The sequence below is a fragment of the Moschus berezovskii genome, chromosome 3, assembly GCF_049115385.1.
Source record: "Moschus berezovskii isolate FMDL1 chromosome 3, NW_MosBer_1.0, whole genome shotgun sequence".
Lineage (NCBI taxonomy): Eukaryota > Metazoa > Chordata > Mammalia > Artiodactyla > Moschidae > Moschus > Moschus berezovskii.
The window spans coordinates 17,163,734-17,177,296 of NC_142462.1; the positions used below are offsets into that span (position 1 = coordinate 17,163,734).

Genomic DNA, 13,563 nt, shown 5'->3' on the forward strand with positions numbered 1-13,563 from the left:
TTAAATAAGGGAGAGGACATGTTTTAAATAAAACCAATTATGTACTGTTTCAAGATATATATAAATATTATTTAGAATGGAGAAGGGCAGCTGAGTGTTAGGTAGTATTTGCAACAGTTCTTGGCATGGAGGTGGAGAATGTGGGCATGGAGTGCCTAAGCTTCCCTGGGATCAAGATTGCAAAGTGCTTGATTTTATCCTGAGGTTATTGCAAGTTGTCAGATTATCAAACTTATTTTTTATTAAAAGATTAAGTACTAACATATATTTCAAAGTCATATATAATTGGGAGATTGCTGATGCTGTAATCAAGTAGGTCACCAGCTAGCAGGAAGACAGATGTGTTAGCAAACAATCCGTTGTGGACCACGTGGCATGATGTGGTTGGTAGAAGCCTTGCTATGGGACCAGCAGTTGGGCAGGTCATCCAAAAAGCTGATTAAAGCTGTGAGTCCTAAAAAGTAATACACGTATACTCTAAATATTTTGCTTAAATTTAAAACTTACAAAGGCATGTTCATTTGATGTAGCACCAACACGTTTCCTTTGAGTGTGTATCTGCTCACTGCAGTGCCTACTTTTTTTTCTCATAAACCAGAAATAAGTCATCAGGGTGTAATGTAGAGCATGCTGATTTTAATAATACTGTATTGCATATTTGAAAGTGTTTAAGAGAATAGATCTTAAAAGTCCCTATAATAATAAAAAAAAAACTGTAACTGTTATGGGGATGGACTTACATTAACTAAGCTATGTTAACAATAAGTCTATGTTAACTAGACTTACTGTGGTAAACATTTCACAGTACGGACCAACACCAAATATTATACACCTGAAAATAACATAATGTATATGTCAGTTATACCTCAATTTTAAAAAAGAAAAAACTGTGAAACAAGAGTTGGGAAACTTGAAAAGCAACTTGAATACTGAATAAAGTTTTAGGAGTTTTATTGTCTTGCCTATACCTAATTCAACAGCAGTGTTAAGCAATCCACCTTTACAATGTTTGCAAATTCGTTCAACTTTGTTTTCGTCAAACGACACCCTTTCTTTAACCCTTCTATAACACTTATTCACATAATAACTCACATACTTAGAATAACATGCACAAATGGCATAAGCAAGTTTGAGAAATACAAATGTAAACCAACTATAACATGAACATGACCATCACCATAGTTGTAATGGTTAGAGGTTCTTGGATGATATTTATGTATGATTACTATTGCAGGTATTTAATAAGTATGTGACCTCAAGTGGCTTGTAAGATCCAGCACACCCAAGTTCAGTTCAGTTCAGTCGCTCAGTCGTGTCCGACTCTCTGCGACCCCATGAATCACAGCACGCCAGGCCTCCCTGTCCATCACCAACTCCCGGAGTTCACTCAAACTCATGTCCACAGAGTCGGTGATGCCATCCAGCCATCTCATTCTCGGTTGTCCCCTTCTCCTCCCGCCCCCAACCTTTCCCAGCATCAGAGTCTTTTCCAGTGAGTCAACTCGTCGCATGAGGTGGCCAAAGTATTGCAGTTTCAGCACACCCAAATAAAATAAATATATATTTTTTTAATGTTCTGAATAGGTTAGGGATGATGATGATGATATAGACATCAAAGAAGGCTTCAAAGCCAGGGAGATGTAAGCATACCTAAGGAAATAGCTTATTACCACCCCCCGCCCAATCCCTTCTTAGATTTATTTTCTGTGACAGTTGCTATTGCTCTTAACTTGTGAAAATTCTCTAGCAGATGTATAGCCACACTTTCAACAGGCATTTAAGGATCCAGGTACTTCTAGGATTTCTTTCCTTTATAAAAAAATGTTATGGATTTAAAAAAAAATTTTTTTTTTTGGTCTGTGCTGGATCTTCACTGCTGCATGGACTGTCTCTAGTTGCGGCAAGCAAGGGCTCCTCTCTAGCTGTGGTGCGCAGGCTTCTCATCGCAGTGGCTTCTCTTGCTATGGGGCAAGGGTGCAGGCTCTGTCTTTGTGGCACAGGGGATTAGTTCCCCCTTGGCGTGTGGAGCCTCCCCAGATGGGTGATCAAATCTGTGCCCCCTGCATTGGCAGGTGGACTCTTAACCTCTGGACCATCAGGGAGGTCCTCCTCGGATTTCTAAGGACAGGACCGAATATTATGGAAATACTAGCTTCTCCTGGAATAGAGAGCTTCATTACAGGCAGAGTTACAAGCAAAGGTTCTGAGTGGGGGTGAGGCAGGAAAACAGAAAAAACTAGAGTTCATGAAGAACACAGCTCCTGACTTCGTTTCCTTTCATGATTCAACAGTGCTCTGTTCTGTGTATAAAATAAGCACAGATTGAAAGTTGCAATCTATCTCCATGATGCTGCTAAGTCACATCAGTCGTGTCCGACTCTGTATGACCCCATGGATGGAAGCCCACCAGGCTCCCCCGTCCCTGGGATTCTCCAGGCAAGAACACTGGAGTGGGTTGCCATTTCCTTCTCCATGATACCAAGTATTTAAAAGTGTTTGATTTTGTGCATTAAATAAGTTTTAGCTAAATAGAAAGCTGGGATCTCTCCCTGTGTCTTAGTCTCGAATATTGGTGTCTGCAGGCTTAAGTCCTTAACCACTTCTTACTCTGAATGCTTTCGCTGCTGCTGCTGCTAAGTCACTTCAGTCGTGTCCAACTCTGTGTGACCCCATAGACGGCAGCCCACCAGGCTCCCCCGTCCCTGGGATTCTCCAGGCAAGAACACTGGAGTGGGTTGCCATTTCCTCCTCCAATGTGTGAAAGTGAAAAGTGAAAGTGAAGTCGCTCAGTCGTGTCTGACTAGTAGCGACCCCACGGACTGCAGCCTACCAGGCTCCTCCGTCCATGGGATTTTCTAGGCAAGAGTACTGGAGTGGCTTGCTATTGCCTTCTCCGCTAGAGAAACAATTTACTTCCATGGCCTTAAGCCAATAAAACTTTATGTCTTTATCTCACTTACCAGTCTGTAGAGCTCTCAGGCATTTTGCATACTGTATGCTCTAAAATGTATCAATTTCCATTTCTCCTTTCACATTTTCCTTTTCAAAGGTTGCTTGCTCAAACAGGACTCTCAGAACCAACTTGACCACTATGCCTTCCTTACTCTTCACATCCAAATAGACCTCCCAGACATGTATCCAGAGAAAAACATGATCCAAAAGGATATAGGCACTTCAATGATCACTGCAGCACTTTTTACAATAGCCAAGACATGGAAGCAACTTAAATGCCCATTAACAGAGGAATGGATTAAGATGTGTGTGTGTGTGTGTGTGTGTATACATATACAATTGAACATTACTCAGCCATCAAAAATAAATAATAATGCTGTTTGCAGCAACATGGATGCACCTGGAGATGGTCACACTAAGTGAAATCATAAAGAGAAGAAGAAATATTGTATGACATCCCTGATAGGTGGAATCTAAAAAGGAATGCTACAAATGAATGTTTAGTCACTCAGTCGTGTCTGACTCTTCACGACCCCATGGACTATATATAGCCCTCCAGGCTCCTCTGTCTATGGGATTCTCCACGCAAGAATACTGGAGTGGGTAGCCATTTGTTTCTCCAGGGGATCTTCCCAACCCAACCCAGGGTTTGAACCCAGGTCTCCTACATCACAGGCAGATTCTTTACCATCTGAGTCCCCAGGGAATCTGGATACAAATGAAGTTACTCACAACAGAAAGAGACTCACAGACTTAGAGAATGCACTTACGGCTGCTAGGGGGCAAGATGAGGAAAAGGGTGGTTGGGGAGTTTAGGATGGACATATACACATGGCTGTATTTAAAATGGATAACCAACAGGACCTACTATAGAACACGTGGAACTCTGCTCAATTATACGGCAGCCTGGATGGGAGGGAAATTTGGGGGAGAATGGATACATGTATATGAATAGCTGAGACCCTTTGCTAGCCACTTAAAAATTATCACAAAAATGTTAATCGGCTATACTCCAATATAAGATAAAAAGTTTAAAAAAGTAGACCTCCCAGAATTTTTAGTATTTCTTTATGAAAAAAAAAGTTTTATTACAAAAAAATAGATAGCATTTTTTCTAAGGTGGCATTTAAAGCATCTAAAATGATTAATTATAAAGCGGGAGAGAATTACTGTTAATAGCGTTCATAGCTATAGAGACTGATTCTATGATATGAAGATTCTAAGACATAACAGCTTTATGGATGAGGGAAAATTTGAAATGAGATTTAAAAGAGGGATAAGACTTTGGGGGACTGATAGAGGGAGGCAGGCAGATCATCTTAGCCAAAGGCAGGAGAGATTGGGCAGTGCATTGCAAGGACCAGAGGAGCCTAGTGCAGGAAGATTGGGTTGAATGAGGCCCAAGCCAAGTCGCAGGATCTGAGCACCAGAGGGTCATCATTAGTCTCTGAGGGGGCAGTGCCACTGGAGTTGACTATACTCCACGAAGACAGAATCTAAGACTGTGGGAAGAAGAAATCGGATAGTGAAGATAACAAAGAAGAACTGATACCAGGAGAGGAAGTTGGGAAGAGTTTTTCTTACTGAGAAGTTGTCTGGGGCAGTTTTTAAGTTAAGAAAAGGGAGACATTGGAACGAGAAAGAGAAGTGACAATAAAGCAGGTTAATATAGCAAAGAGTAGGTGGTGGACACACACAGGGGCATTATCTCAGAAAGGACATCAGACAGTTTTCCTCTGAGGTCATAGGGAAGGAAGGACATAGGAGTGACAATAACTGAAGAAATTTGAGGCAAAAGAAATATACTAGTAAGGGAGTTGTTATTGCATGGTTTTGGATGCAGGAAGCAGGAAGTGAGCAGCGGGGTAGCATTTTAAAATACCACTGCTGTCAGACACAGAAAACACACATTTATGTTTACCAAAGGGGAAAGAGGGGTGGGAAGGGATAAATTAGGAATATGGGATTAACACATACAAGCTACCTTATGTAAAATAGATAAACAATAAGGTCCCAGTGTTTAGCACAGGGAACTATATTCAGTATCTTCTAATGATCTATAATGAAAAAGGATCTGGAAAAGAATAGATATGCATAACTGAATCACTTTGCTGCACACCTGAAACTAACACAGCGTTGTACATCAACCATACTCTAATAAAAATAAAATAACAAAACACCAGGGCTGCGCCACAATTCCGGAGAGGCTGATACATGTGGTCTGACGGGGAGTCCAGGTGTCAGCATTTTAAAATCTTACCCAAGTGATTCTAATGTCCAGGTCGAGAGGAAGGCTGGGGTGCCCATATTTAGAGCAGGCAGAGAAGGTTTGAACACCTGTCAAGATGTAAGAGCCATTAAGAAATAATACCTTTTGACTGAAAAATCCAGAAAGAGTGAGGCCGGAAGAGGAAAGAAGACGAAGATGCAGGTTTTCTACACATCCAGTGGATTCGGTGTCCTCCCTTGTTTGGTTCCCGTTTGCTTATTACTTCCACCTGTTGGCCTTTATTTCTGACCCACCCCATGCCCTTGCTCTTGGCTCTCTCGCTACTTCCTTTTTCATCCTCTGCTTCCCTTGCCTCTTCCGTTCTTCACACTTTTCAACTTTTCCTAATTTTCTGCCCATTAGTTCCTTTCCAATTTGCTGTAGCCAAAGGAGCAAAACTCACTTTGGCCAGGCAGGGAAGAAAAACCAGACAGTTTTGATAAATGAACCAAGCCTGAGCTGCCTGCAGAATCGGAGGACTCAGCACAGCCAGAGTGATGGCTCAGAGGGTTGAAGCAGCAGAAGGCAAAGGGCAGAGCCCCTCCCCGCCTCATCGCCTACATTTACCTGCAAAGCTATCACCTAAGGTTCTTTGGGAAAGCTACAGCTGCATAGATCAGTCTCAGAGTATGAACAAAATACTAGCAACCAATCTGTCCTTTCTTGTGCCAGTGGGTAGGACTGGGGGATTATACTATTTGGGACTGTTTTAATGACAAGTGACAGAGAGAGGAATTTGAAATAGTTTGAGCTAAAGAGAACCATTAAATCAGAACTGTCTGAAGGATGCCAAAGGCAGATAGAGACTAAAACCAAGAACTAAAATTTTCCAGTGTCTCTCCTGCGTTTTCCCCACATTCTGCTGGTTTGGGTTTCTTTTTTCTTTCCATCTTGCATGCCAGCGCTCCCTGCTGCTTTTCCGTCCAAGTGGTGGAAATTGTTCTGGGAATAAAAATTATGACCAGAGAGAGAGAGAGAGAGAGGGAGTGTGTGTGTGGAGGTGGGGGCTGGTGAGAGAGGGAGACACGGGGCGAGCGGCTGCCCCAACTTTAGCACACTCGAGAAGCAATATGAATGGTGAGTTTCAAGCCAGCATTTTCACTCTCCTCTTTCATCAAGAGGCTCTTTAGTTCTTCTTCACTTTCTGCCATAAGGGTGGGATCATGTGCGTATCTGAGATTGCTATTTCCCCCAGCAATCTTGATTCCGGCTAGTGCTTCATCCAACCCAGCGTTTCTCATGATGTACTCTGCATATAAGTTAGATAAGCAGGGTGACAATATACAGCCTTGACGTTCTCCTTTCCCGATTTGGAACCAGTCTGTTGTTCCATGTCCAGTTCTGACTGTTGCTTCTTGACCTGCATACAGATTTCTCAAGAGGCAGATCAGGTGGTCTGGTATTCCCATCACTTTCAGAATTTTGTTGTGATCCACACAGTCAAAGGCTTTGGCATAGTCAATAAAGCAGAAGTAGATGTTTTTCTGGAACTCTCTCACTTTTTCGATGATCCAGCGAATGTTAGCAATTTTATTTCTGGTTCCTCTGTCTTTTATAAATTCAGCTTGAACATCTGGAAATTCATGGTTCATGAACTGTTGAAGCCTGGCTTGGAGAATTTTGAACATTACTTTGCTAGCATGTGAGATGTGTGCAATTGTGTGGTAGTTTGAGCATTCTTTGGCACTGCCTTTCTTTGGGATTGGAATGAAAACTGAACTTTTCCAGTCCTGTGGCCACTGCTGAGTTTTCCAATTTTGCTGGCATGTTGAGTACAGCACTTTCACAGCATCATCTTTTAGGATTTGAAATAGCTCAACTGGAATTCCATCATCTCCACTAGCTTTATTTGTAGTGATGCTTCCTAAGGCCCACTTGACTTCACATTCCAGGCTCCTGAGAGTCTCTTGGACTGCAAGGAGATCCAACCAGTCCATCCTAAAAGAAATCAGTCCTGAATATTCACTGGAAGGACTGATGCTGAAACAGAAACTCCAATACTTTGGCGTCCTGATGCAAAGAGCTGACTTATTAGAAAAGACCCATGTGCTGAGAAATATTGAAGGTGGGAGGAGAAGGGGAGAGCAGAGGATGAGATGGTTGGATGGCATCACCGACTCAATGGACATGAATTTGAATAAACTCTGGGAGTTGCTGATGGACAGGCAGGCCTGGCGTGCTGTGGCCCATGGGGTTGCAAAGAGTTGGACATGACTGAGAGACTGAACTGAACTGAGAAATAACCTAGTCGGTTTATTGGGATTACTTGTTGACTTTAGTCCTGGTTATCTACAGCTAAGACATTCACATTTTCAGTACCAACTTGGCTGCCACGTTTGCATCCCTCTAAATGGGAGGAGGGAGAAGCATGACGAATCAGAGCCACCCAAAGGCTATTGCTGCAGATTGAATCTTGTTTGGTAACTGATGTTAATTCCCCCTGAAGTTCTAAGGTAGATAATTAAGAATAAATACAACTTAACATTCCAGCGGTGCAGACGGTAGAGACCCCGGCTCCGGCACAACCGACCACGCAAAGAAGCGCGGCCTAGAGGAGCTACCACACGTTCAAGGAAGGGTGCAGCGGCTGCGCTTTGCTGGAGCAGCCGTGAAGAGATATCCCACAACCAAGGTAAGAGAATCCCAAAGAAGACGGAAGGTATTGCGAGGGGGCATCAGAGGGCAGACACACTGAAATCATAAATACAGAAAACTAGTCAATCTGATCACATGGACCACAGCCGAATGTGGTCCACTGGAGAAGGGAATGGCAAACCACTTCAGTATACTTGCCTTGAGAACCCCATGAACAGTATCAAAAGCAAAATGATAGGATACTGAATAAGGAATTCCCCAGGTCAGTAGGTGCCCAGTATGCTACTGGAGATCAGTGGAGAAATAACTCTAGAAGGAATAAAGGGATGGAGCAAAAGCAAAACCAATACCCAGTTGTGGATTTGACTGGTGATAGAAGCAAGGTCTGATGCTGTAAAGAGCAGTACTGCATAGGAACCTGGAATGTTAGGTCAATGAATCAAGGCAAATTGGAAGTGGTCAAACAGGAGATGGCAAGAGTGAACATAGACATTCTAGGAATCAGTGAACTAAAATGGACTGGAATGGGTGAATTTAACTCGGATGACAATTATATCTACTACTGTGGGCAGGAATCCCTTAGAAGAAATGGAGTAGCCATCATGGTCAACAAAAGAGTCTGAAATGCAGTACTTGGATGCAGTCTTAAAAACGACAGAATGATTTCTGTTCATTTCCAAGGCAAACCATTCAATATTACAGTAATCCAGGCCTATGCCCCAATCAGTAATGCTGAAGAAGCTGAAGTTGAACAGTTCTTTGAAGACCTACAAGACATTTTAGAACTAACACCCAAAAAAGATGTCCTTTTCATTATAGGGGACTGGAATGAAAAAGTAGGAACTTAAGAAACACCTGGAGTAACAGGCAAATTTGGCCTTGGAGCATGGAATGAAGCAGGGCAAAGGCTAATAGAGTTTTGTCAAGAGAACGCACTGGTCATAGCAAACACCCTCTTCCAACAACACAAGAGAAGACTCTGCACATGGACATCACCAGATGGTCAACACCGAAATCAGATTGATTATATTTTTTGCAGCCAAAGATGGAGAAGCTGTATACAGTTAGCAAAAACAAGACCAGGAGCTGACTGTGGGTCAGATCATGAACTCCTTATAGCCAAATTCAGACTGAAATTGAAGAAAGTAGGGAAAACCACTAGACCATTCAGATATGACCTAAATCAAATCCCTTATGATTATACAGTAGAAGTGAGAAATAGATTTAAGGGACTAGATCTGATAGAGTACCTGATGAACTCTGGACGGAGGTTCGTGACATTGTACAGGAGTCAGGGACAAAGACCATCCCCATGGAAAAGAAATGCAAAAAAGCAAAATGGCTGTCTGAGAAGGCCTTACAAATAGCTGTGAGAAGAAAAGTGAAAAGCAAAGGAGAAAAGGAAAGATATAAGCATCTGAATGCAGAGTTCCAAAGAATAGCAAGGAGAGATAAGAAAGCCTTTCTCAGCTATCAATACAAAGAAATAGAAGAAAACAACAGAATAGGAAAAACAAGAGCTCTCTTCAAGAGAATTAGAGATTTCAAGGGAACATTTCATGCAAAGATGGGCTTGATAAAGGACAGAAATGGTATGGACCTAACAGAAGCAGAAGATATTAAGAAGAGGTGGCAAGAATACACAGAAGAACTGTACAAAAAGGGTCTTCATGACCAAGATAATCATGATAACGTGATCACTGACCTAGAGCCAGACATCTTGGAATGTGAAGTCAAGTGGGCCTTAGAAAGCATCCCTATGAACAAAGCTGCTGCTGCTGCTGCTGCTAAGTCACTTCAGTCGTGTCCGACTCTGTGTGACCCCATAGACGGAAGCCCACCGGGCTCCCCCTTCCCTGGGATTCTCCAGGCAAGAACACTGGAGTGGGTTGCCATTTCCTTCTCCAATGTGTGAAAGTGAAAAGTGAAAGTGAAGTCACTCAGTCGTGTCCGAGTGGAGGTGATAGAATTCCAGTTGAGCTATTTCAAATCTTGAAAGATGATACTGTGAAAGCGCTGCATTCAATATGCCAGCAAATTTGGAAAACTCAGCAGTGGCCACAGGACTGGAAAAGGTCAGTCTTCATTCCAATCCCAAAGAAAGGCAATGCCAAAGAATGCTCAAACTACCGCACAATTGCACTCATCTCACACACTAGTAAAGTCATGCTCAAAATTCTCCAAGCCAGGCTTCAGCAATATGTGAACCGTGAACTCCCAGATGTTCAAGCAGGTTTTAGAAAAGGCAGAGGCACCAGAGATCAAATTGCCAACATCCTCTGGATCATGGAGAAAGCAAGAGAGTTCCAGAAAAACATCTATTTCTGCTTCATTGACTATGCCAAAGCCTTTGACTGTGTGGATCACAATAAACTGTGGAAAATTCTGAAAGAGATGGGAATACCAGACCACCTGACCTGCCTCTTGAGGAACCTGTATGCAGGTCAGGAAGCAACAGTTAGAACTGGACATGGAACAACAGACTGGTTCCAAATAGGAAAAGGAGTACGTCAAGGTTGTATATTGTCACCCTGCTTATTTAATTATATGCAGAGTACATCATGAGGAATGCTGGGCTGGAAGAAGCACAAGCTGGAATCAAGATTGCTGAGAGAATTATCAATAACCTCAGATATGCAGATGACACCACCTTTATGGCAGAAAGTGAAGAGGAATTCAAAAGCCTCTTGTTGAAAGTGAAAGAGGAGAGTGAAAAGGTTGGCTTGAAGCTCAACATTCAGAAAACAAAGATCATGGCATCTGGTCCCATCACTTCATGGGATATAGAAGGGGAAACAGTGGAAACAGTGTCAGATTTTTTTGGGGGGGGGGCTCCAAAATCACTGCGGATGCTGATTGCAGCCATGAAATTAAGAGACGCTTACTCCTTGGAAGGAAAGAATGACCAACCTAGACAGTATATTAACAAACAGAGACATTACTTTGACAACAAATTTCCATCTAGTCAAGGCTATGGTTTTTCCAGTGTTCATGTATGGATGTGAGAGTTGAACTGTGAAGAAAGCTGATCGCCGAAGAATTGATGCTTTTGAACTGTGGTGCTGGAGAAGACTCTTGAGAGTCCCTTATACTGCAAGGAGATCCAACCAGTCCATTCTAAAAGAGATCGATCCTGGGTGTTCATTGGAATTACTGATGCTAAAGCTGAAACTCCAGTACTTTGGCCACCTCATGTGAAGAGTTGACTCACTGGAAAAGACTCTGATGCTGGGAAAGGTTGGGGGTGGGAGGAGAAGGGAACGACCAAGAATGAGATGGCTGGATGGCATCACTGACTCGATGGACATGAGTTTGAGTGATCTCCTCAAGTTGGTGATGGACAGGGATGCCTGGCGTACTGTGATTCATGGGGTTGCAAAGAGTTGGACATGACCTAGCGACTGAACTGAACTGAACATTCCTTTGGATCTCTTTGGTAGTTCAATACATAAAAGCACTATTTTGAAACAAAATAAATAATGTAGTTCTTAAGTGAGGATTCAATCTAGAAAACTGCTGTGAAAAGTGAAAGTGAAAGTTGCTCAGTCATGTACGACTGTTTATGACCTCGTGGACTATACAGTCCAAGGAATTCTCCCGGCCAGAATACTGGAGTGGGTAGCCAGTATTCTTCTCCAGGGCATCTTCCCTACCCAGGGATCGAACCCAGGTCTCCCACAGTGAAGGCAGATTCTTTACCAGCTGAGCCACAAGGAAGCCTGTAAGTGTAGTTAAATGTTAAAAAAAAATGTTAAAAAAAAAAAGAAAAGAAAAAAAAGCCTTTTCTGAAAAACAACAGATTCAATTTAGCCAGGTATCAAATTTCACTTGCTGTTGCTGTTGTTCAGTCACTAAATCCTCTTTGTGATCCCATGAACTGCAGTACACCAGGCTTCCCTATCCTTCACTATCTCCTGGAGTTTACTCAAACTCATGTCAGTTGAGTCAGTGATGCCATCCAACCATCTCATCCTCTGTTGTCCTCTTCTCCTGCTTTCAATCTTACCCAGCATCAGGGTCTTTTCTAATGAGTTGGCACTTTGTATTAGGTGGCCAAATTATTAGAGCTTCAGCTTCAGCATCAGTCCTTCCAGTGAATTTTCAGCATTGATTTCCTTTAGAATTTACTGGTTTGATCTCGTTGCCGTCCAAGGGATTCTCAAGAGTCTTCTCCAACACCACAGTTTGAAAGCATCACTTATGCTCTCTAAATGTGAGATGCGATGGGACGTCCAGAAGTGTGTTGCGCACTTTACTGACACAGAAGGGCAAAGGACAGCTGTTAGGGGAGAGACATGTGCTTGATGACTGGAGTTCAGAGTGACCCTTGGTATCACCCCTTTCCATTCCATCTATAACTAACTTTGTATCATATGACTTCATTTACATTTAAAACACGTGTGTGTGCAAAAGTCCGAGTCACAGTGGCAGTAGCAATACAGTAAGAGAAGTTTTTCGTTTCCTGTATTTCAAGTTGGGTTTTATGTCACTGGATGAGAAGCCTGAGAATTATGCTTTACAAGAATTTCTCTGCAATTTTTTTTCAGTTCAGTTCAGTCGCTCAGTCGTGTTCAACTCTTTTTAGCCTAGCACTAATAAAACTGACGGTAGGAACTTATTGGCAATGAGAAAACAGCAATTTGGGTGAAGTAACAATTAGAGTCGAGGGCACATTTTAGGAATTGTTACTTTAAGCCACAAGTTAGTGGTCATGTGAGGTGATGCCTGGGGTATGGCCTGAGGCAAATTCTCTTACTCATTTTGCCTTAGTCTTTCATTTAAAAAAAAAATGCTTTTAATTTTGTATTGGGCTTCCCTGGTGGCTTGGTGGTAAAGAATCCACCTGCCAATGCAGTGGATTTCCATTCAATCCCTGGATTGGGAAGATCCCCTGGGGGAGGAAATACTAGCGGGGAACACACTCTAGTATTGCTGCCTGGGAAATCCAATGGACAGAAGAGCCTGGCAGGCCAAAGACCGTGGGGTCACAAAAGAGTTGGACATGACTTAGCGAATAAACAACAATTTTGAATTGGGGTATAGCCGATTCTTGCCATGAGAATCCCATGAACAGTATGAAAAGGCAAAAAGATAGGACACTCAAAGATGAACTCTCCAAGTCAGTAGGTGCCCAATACGCTACTGGAGATCAGTGGAGAACTAACCTAAGAAAGAATGAAGAGATGAAGCCGAAGCAAAAACAACAGCAGGTTGTGGATGTGACTGGTAATGGAAGTGAAGTCCGATGCTGTAAAGAACAATATTGCATAGGAACCTGGAATGTTAGGTCCATGAATCAAGGCAAATTGGAAGTGGTCAAACAGGAGATAGCAAGAGTGAACATTGACATTTTAGGAATCAGTGAACTAAAATGGACTGGAATGGGTGAATTTAACTCAAATGACCTTTATATCTACTACTGTGGGCAGAAATCCCTTAGAAGAAATGAAGCAGCCATCATAGTCAACAAAAGAGTCTGAAAGGCAGTACTTGGATGCAATCTCAAAAACGACAGAATGATCTCTGTTCTTTTCCAAGGCAAACTATCCAATATCACGGTAATCCAAGTCTATGCCCCGACCAGTAATGCTGAAGAAGCTGAAGTTGCACAGTTCTGTGAAGACCTACAAGACCTTCTAGAACTAACACCCCCCAAAAGGATGTCCTTTTCATTATAGGGGACTGGAATACAAAAGTAGGAAGTCAAGAAATACCTGGAGTTAAGAGGCAAATTTGTCCTTGGAGTA

General features: G+C 42.5%; 1 long non-coding RNA gene across 1 annotated transcript in view; it reads left to right on the top strand.

Annotated features, from left to right (window-relative positions):
- LOC148778292 (uncharacterized) overlaps positions 1 to 13,563 on the top strand; it is a 36,302-nt gene that overhangs the window by 11,614 nt on the left and 11,125 nt on the right. The window contains exon 2 of the long non-coding RNA XR_016036648.1: positions 7,712 to 7,853. This is a non-coding gene — a long non-coding RNA (uncharacterized LOC148778292). The remainder of the gene's footprint in view (positions 1 to 7,711; positions 7,854 to 13,563) is intronic.